The sequence below is a fragment of the Musca vetustissima genome, unplaced genomic scaffold, assembly GCF_032173495.1.
Source record: "Musca vetustissima isolate MV318-11 ecotype Yass unplaced genomic scaffold, APGP_CSIRO_Mvet_v1 utg21725, whole genome shotgun sequence".
Lineage (NCBI taxonomy): Eukaryota > Metazoa > Arthropoda > Insecta > Diptera > Muscidae > Musca > Musca vetustissima.
The window spans coordinates 63,733-71,720 of record NW_026879482.1 but is presented as its reverse complement, the minus strand read 5'-3'; the positions used below and the strand labels follow the sequence as shown (position 1 = coordinate 71,720).

General features: G+C 35.7%; 1 long non-coding RNA gene across 1 annotated transcript; it reads left to right on the top strand.

Moving 5' to 3' along the window:
* The first annotated feature begins 7,179 nt into the window (after nucleotides 1–7,179).
* On the top strand, nucleotides 7,180–7,604 carry LOC133324402 (uncharacterized). Its single transcript, XR_009754122.1, has 2 exons — nucleotides 7,180–7,377; nucleotides 7,547–7,604. It is a non-coding gene; the product is annotated as an uncharacterized LOC133324402 (long non-coding RNA).
* Nucleotides 7,605–7,988: the final 384 nt, after the last annotated feature.

The following is a 7,988-nucleotide window of genomic DNA, read 5'->3' as shown; positions in this document are numbered from 1 at the left end:
CCTCTAATGTGGTAATGGGTTACTAAATAATATGTGAATACGTAAGCACCTGTAAATATTTGACTGTAACTTCCACATCTGAGTAGATACATCACTATATTTGGTATCAATTTAAAGCCCAACCACTCCTCTTGGATATGCTATCAACTCCTCGGGTCTACATCCTCCAGGAGTAAATATATATGCCATAGAATACAAATTTTGTCATTTTTCACACAAAAGTCAGGGTCCATTTGACCCGCTAAATATTGACCGATTTTTATAAAAACATGCATGCTTATTCTCTGCCCCGATCCCCTTCTCCATGCAAAAATTCGCGGTGTTTGGGCCATAATTGCGGCCTCTGGAGCGACCAGAAAAACCGACAAAAATAATGTTTTTGGTCCATTTCATCCCCTAAATATTAACCGATCTTTTCCAAAAACAATAGGGGTCTTCATTGGCCAGAACTCATCCTACATGCAAAATTTCGTGAAGATTGGTCCATAACTGTGGCCTGTATCGTGTTTACAAATTATAATGGACAGACGGACGGACGGACGGACACACATGTCTAGATCGACTCAGCTAGTCGAGATATGACGATCGGTATACTTAAAGGTGGGTCTAGGACCAATATTTCGCGGCGTTACAAACATTTGGGGCTGCACAAAGCTATAATACCCTGACAACATAGTTGTGTAGGGTATAAAAAGCTATAATACCCTGACAACATAGTTGTGTAGGGTATAATAAACGAATAAAAAGTGCGCACACGAAAGATCTCACTAGTGTACATAATAATTACTATATTTTAGAAAAATCTACATTTTTTGTAGAAAAATTAATATTTTATGTTATTTTTTTATACAGAATTGAATTTGTTATCTTTTTTAATGTAATAAACAATATTAATTTGTTATAAACCAAAAAATATGCATTTTTTTATAAATTATATGCTGCCGATTTTTTGCCGATTTTTTAAAAAAAAATGCAAATGCCGATTATGCCGATTTTTTTCTGAAAAATTGACGATTTTTCATGAAATTTAACTGGCAGCACTGCCTATGTAGCAGAGGTTCACAAAGTAGAAAATACAATTCAAAATGTTTACTGAACTTTTAGATTTCGAGATAGTTTTGTTCAAGAGCAACGCATGCAAATAGGGTAGGTTCTGCAGGCTGACTTCGAGCAATACTGTGAATTACAAATGTATGTTTCTGGACACTACGTTTTAATCGATGTCGACATTTGTATCCGTCCGTCTGTCCATTATAATTTGTAAGGACGATGCAGGCCGCAGTTATCAATCGTCGTGACATTTTGCATGTGCACCTAGTTCTTGCCAAAGAAACACCCTTATGGAAGGTTTATATTTAGGGGATGAAACATTATTTTTGACTGTTTTTCGGGCCGCTCCAGAGGCCACAAGAATGACACAAACACCACGAAATTGTACACAGAAAATAGGGTCTGATCATAGATTAATAATGACTGATTTGATGGAGATAGGTCAATATTTTACGGGTCAAATGAAACCTTACTTTATCTTAATTAAATACTTACATGTGTCTACGTATTCTGATATTGTCCAGTCAATGGAAGTATGGCGTTGACGGCTAGGAAATTTCCCATGAGGTTCCCGTATGGTTAAATGGACCAAACACATTATTTTTAGCTGGTTTTTTAGTCGCCATAGGCGCCACAATTAAGCCGAACATCATAAATTTTCCACGGGGAATAGGATCTGACCAAATAATAAAGTTCAAAATATAACTGGTCGAATGTGTAAAAAACAAAATTTGAATCTTATAGAGTAGATGTTCTATCCGGGAAACATAATTCGGAACTTCTTATAGAACCCATCATGTGATATGCTGTCACAATTCGGCCGGAAAATATGTATGTAGTATGGGACCTTATAAAACACATGGGCGTACATTAAAACTATTTCTGGAAAGACGTATTTTATTTATCAGGAATCCGGAGTGCCAAATTACTGACAACTGGGTACAAAAATGTGGCCTGTACGGAATATGTGGCTGAATCTTTATATAGAGTCTGTTTGCAAACATGGAGAAAATTATCTACAAGGATATTTTTCACACTACACCCACTTCGGCCACGGCCACTTCGATGTGAAATTAGGTTTGATTTTATAAGGTAATATACCAAAAAGTGATCCTATATCGAAAATGTTTTGCAGATATATTTTTTACCATACAGACTGAAGAAACCGGAATGTCCAATTACGGCGACTTCGGTGAAAAATTGTAACCAAGATCTTAGATATTCCGAAAGTGGGACTATATTCTTAGACGGAGACTATACCAAAACTTGCTCCTATATCGAAAATCTTCTGCAACTACATTTCTTACCAACCATGATTTCAAACCTTAAAAATTCCAAAAAATAGGACGGGACCTTTATATGATGGCTATGTCAAATCATTGGCCTACTTCGAAAATTTTCTGCAAAGACTTTTTTAGTTTGCAAGCTTCCGGAATGGTAATTTGCTGTCTTTTCGTTTGGAAAATGTGATGTAATCCTTTAAAATATTATTGGTAGTATTGGTTGTCCCATAATTATAATTTCCGACATTGATGTCTGTCAGCTTCCAAAAATCCGGAAAACCAATTTACAGCCCTTTTGGTTTCATAAATGCCACTAAAACCTTCAAAATATAAAAATGTGGCGGGATCCTTAAATGAGAGCGATGACAAGTATTTTCTGTAAATATGTTGTGGGCCCTTCAAAAGCCCAGAATGTAAAACCTTAAACAACCAGGAAATGAGGCGGAATATTATATGAGGAATGCGTCATGGACCTATATTATGAATTTTGGCTCAGCCCACCCTGGCTGCGGCCATGTTTCACATAAAGTTATATACAAGATCTCCTTTATTCCATTTCCAGCACCTATAAAGATCTTTTGTGAAAAGTTTGAGAACCTCTGATGGTTGGAATGAAAAATTATAACAATAATTACCATCAGCAGAAAAATAATGGACATACAAACGAACACTCATAACAACTTAACAAACAACAGCAAAACATAAAATGTAATAAATTTAAATCCGTCTACACGCACTATTGCATTAAAATCAAACGACAGCAGGAGCAAAAACAAAAACAACAACAATGTACGCAATATAATTTTATCTAAAAAACACCGGCAACAACATCAACGACATGCTTACCCATATCCCTTCTCAGTCGACTGGACTGACAGAGCAAACTTGTGACGTTATGGCATGGACTTGATTGTAAGCGACGATTGTAGTGGACGACGGACCCCGTCCAGCTAAATGGTACTGGTACTGTGTGTCGCATGTCATTCACTCACTTTGCCTGGCATATTAATAATGAGAACTAATGCGCGTTATAAACACGCGACATGTCACATGCAGCGCGACGAACGAACTGGTTTTTGTTATGGCGGCAGACGGACAAACGAAGTTGTAAACGTGTGGACATGGTTTGCACATGCAAGAAAAAACAAATATTAAAAAGACACACACTTTACAAAAAATGTAAACAAAAAATACATAAAACAAATTATCATATTTTTTCTTGTGCGAATATTTATGGCAAGAAAAAAACACAGTGTCACTGGAAGGTGTTTGGAATTTATGCGAAAATGGTCATTTTCAATGCTAATTATAAATCAAAACTGTAGTTAAAAGTTAGTTAGGTTTTGCAAGCTTGTTTGAATGAAAGGAAAAAAAATCCTCAGTACCCTGAGGAGTCTCTTTTCTATAGAAAAAAATTCCTCAATAAACTGGGGAGACTTTTTTACTAGAGACTTTTTTACTTTTCCTCAGTACCCTGAGGAATCTTTTTTCTATAGAAAAAAATTCCTCAGTACCCTGAGGAGCCTTTTTTCTAAAGAAAAAAATACCTCAGTACCCTGACGAGGCTTTTTTCTATAGAAAAAAAGTCATCAGTAGCGTGAGGAGTTTTTTCTATAGAAAAAAATTCATCAGTACTGTGAGGAGTCTTTTTTCTATAGAAAAAAATTCCTCAGTACACTGAGGAGTCATTTTTCAATAGAAAAAAATTTCTCAGTACCCTGAATAGTCTTTTTTCTATAGAAAAAAAATCATCAGTACCCTGAGGAGTATTTTTTTAGAAACAAATTCCTCAGTACCCTGCCCGATGTTTGCATCTTCTTGCGGTTTTTTACTATATAATCCTCTTTATTAAAGCTAATTCCATTCATCCGCATTTTTCAAAATACCACAATCACTAATTTATTTTAAACTAATCCATAAATTATTCATAGGAAATAAATCACAGCCCTACTAAGCGACAGCTACAACATCATAACCGCCTCCGAAATTCTCTAAACAATTAAACTTTAATTATTTTGTCAATAAATCAAATCAATTGATTAGCTTTACTTACGAGTTAGCAGCCATCATACTTCCGACTAACAATGACAGCAAACAACCAATAAGCCACAACGCCCCAAACAAAGCTCTAAATGCATATCGTCCATGATTAATGATGTTGGCGAATCGACGAGCGAGGAACATCGACGATGATGATGACAGTGACACTGACAACGACAGCTACTCAACCACACAGTAGCTGTGACCACAACAAAAATCCAATGACAATTGCAATAACAACAACAGCAACAACAATGGTCACATCAATATACAAATCTACAACAATAACACAAAACAGAATAAAGTTCTTGGTTTTGTAACAACAATTATAAATTGTTAATAATGCCCGAACCATTAGTTATGGCGAGCGATTGGGCGGCGGTAAGACTGCAACAGTTGATAGGCCTGAAATAGGAATTCGTAAAATTAATGAATACATTAAATAAGTCAACTGTGGTTCGGTATTTCACAATTGTCCTTTTTGGCAGTTATTAATGAATGGTTTATACTTTTTTAATGATATTATTTACAGTTTGAATAACTGCAATTTTTCTAGGGGGAAACGATTTTAATCATGCGAATTAGTCATATTCGGTATTAGGCACTAATACAAATTACTACAGATTATTACTGACTGTGAGGAAATTTAAATTTTGTATCGACCATTTGAGCCAAAATTTGAAATTGTTCGTTTATCAAATTTCTACGATGAAGAAAATATTTTGTCTGACGATTTATGTCAAAAAAAGTCGACCATGCGCTTCTAAATACCCGTTTTCAAATACCTGTGTTTTAGTATTTTTTGAGGGTATATGGGAAATTACAAAATTCTTTTAAAATTCCATTAAAAAAAATTTGAAAAATTTTTTTGCGAGCACATTCCTGATTTTTGGTACATAGGTTAAGAAAAATATGCTGATTCGAAATATGTTCGCATTCACAAATTCGGATGCTGCGCACAAAAGTTATAGCGGTTTTAAATCTTGTATTTCAAATATAAATTAAATGAATTCCTATTCGTTGTAATTCGCGAATTTCTTCACAAATGCTTAAACACCATTGTTTTCTTTGCATACTAGTCAAATCACACTGAAATACGGTTTAATAGTCGCGAAAAACAAATAGAAACATGAAGATATCGGAAAATAAAATAAATTAATTTTTGAATTAAAACAAATGTTTTTTGGAATTTTCGATTTTTTAGTATGTTTAAGAGGATACGGTTTTGCCTTAATCTTCTAAAATATACGACGCTTTCTTTTGCAAATTCTTTTAGATGATTGTTAAATATCGGCAGATTCATCTGATAAGAGTTTCGACGTCATTAATGGCTAAATATATTGCACTTACAATACATAAAAATTATCAATATTGAAAAGCTTGCAATTCGCGAATTAGTTGAAATCAGTTGATGCGCATGCGATTTTCGTATAAACCGAATCAATGTCTTTCAATAATTATTAATTTTTCGATGTTTAATTTAGCGGTCAAAGTGTGCCACTCGATGCACTTTACTATGCAAAAACCCTAAAAATGGCTAAAAATCACGCAACGTGCATACGATTTTTATGCGCATCCGATTTTAGTAATCTCCTATGAAAATACGCAAAAGGACACCTATTTTAAAAGGATCGGTTAAGAACCGCGGATGTGCCTCCACAATCAATTTTGGATAAAATATGCATATTATTCGCGTATCGATGTATTTTTGACCTATTTCCACGCAGATTCGCGAATTTGACAATACAAGCATAAATGCATGTAAAATTAATTCGAAGAAAACCGCGATTATTTACGCGAATTTGTCAAAATAAGTTTTTGCAGTTTTTCCCACATTCAAGGTACCTATATCCGCCGTTTTAATGGGCGGAATTGAACATGGATGGGCTCATTAGATCCGGCACGTAAAAAAACTAAAATCACGCGGGGTTCCACGGAATTTGAATGGACTTTCTTAATTTTAGACTAAAAAAATATGTTTTTTATAAAAATTTACGCACTAAATTTTCGTCTTTGGAACCCAATTGCAAAGAAGCTACAGTGGGCACATTCATGAGATATACACTAAACGAAGCAGAATCACGAGTTCTACGATCCTATAATTAGTTTAATCTATTGTCTGGATGCGCATCCTAATTATAAGAAAAATTCAAAAAACACCGAAATTCCGGCTTCAAAATGTCAGCATCCATTTTGGGTGGTTGCAGTGATTATATCGAAAAATCATACATTAGAACCATATTGTCCATGGGGTATTCTGCAACTTAGTCACTGATCACATGTGTGTGCGTTGTGTAGTTTAGCCACAAATCGGGAACGAACACAAAAAAACTCGTTGGCTTCAACACATTTTTACCCATTTTTTTACATTACCACCATCACAGCTTCCACGCAACTTATTATTTATTACCAAAATTTCAAGATTTTGATAAGAACACTTCATTTTATAGAATTGAATTTAAATTATATGCAATATGTTCATATTTCGCGAGTTATAACCTTGCAAACCTCAGCTTCAAGGAATTTAAAAGATTTTTGTAATTTCCCATATACCCTTTGTTTCATTGGACCCTATCCGTTTCAGAGAATTTGGAGCCGATTTGCAAATGTCTGTCCCTCCGCATGATAACTCTCGAAGGAAACGACCGATTTTCTCCAAACTTTGCCTATTTTAATATTTCTTACAAATTTAGTACAAGGTCGAAGATGGGGAATATCGGTCCACACCTTCTGGCACCTCCGCCACAAACATTGTGCCAAAAATTAATTTTATTATGCCATGTAAACGGACTATCGGATTTGAACCAAACTGCAACCAACTTCAGACGTCTATCATTTCTAAGCCACTCGTCCGACAGATGTTAAAATTATTCCAGTGACAGCTCATTATATTATTTACAAGCGTACAAAAGCATTTTGGTGAGAATTTTCCAGAAAAAGTTATTCGTGATGGAATTCAAGCGTGATTTCGTTGTATTTGGCTGGAAAACCACATGTGGCTATCGTTAGATCACTGAAGCCTTTAAATGGGAATAAATCGTTTGAGTCTCGTACCAACGCTCGTTACCGTGATACCGGTAGCGTAGTCAAGGAAGTGGACGAAAGAATGCAGCAACATCAGCCGAAATGGTTCAAAAAGTAAAGAATCGTCTTGATCGAAACCCGCGTTGCAGTGGCCGAAAAATGGCTCGTGAGCTGAACATATCGCAATTTTCCATTCGGCAAAAAGTGCATTGAAATTCCAAAAAGTGCATGAACTTACACCGCAACAGAAAGCAAAATAACTCTCCGATGAGAAACCATTCGTTATCCAGCAGTTTGTAAACAAACAAAATGATCGTATTTACTTGCCAAAGAAGTCAGCGGAAAATGTGCACCTTCGGGTGGCCACCAGAAATCAAGCGCCGGCCATGGTAATGGTGTGGACCGCCATAACAGCCGATGTTCGCTCTCCGCTCGTATTAATCGACGGCGACATCAGAATTAATACCGAATATTGTCGCGAAAATATTCTGGAGGGTGTATTGAAGCCTTGGGTATAGTTACAAAATGAGGTTCCTCGCTTCATTTCCAGCGCACAATGGCCACCAAAATCTCCGGACGGTTTCATTGGCC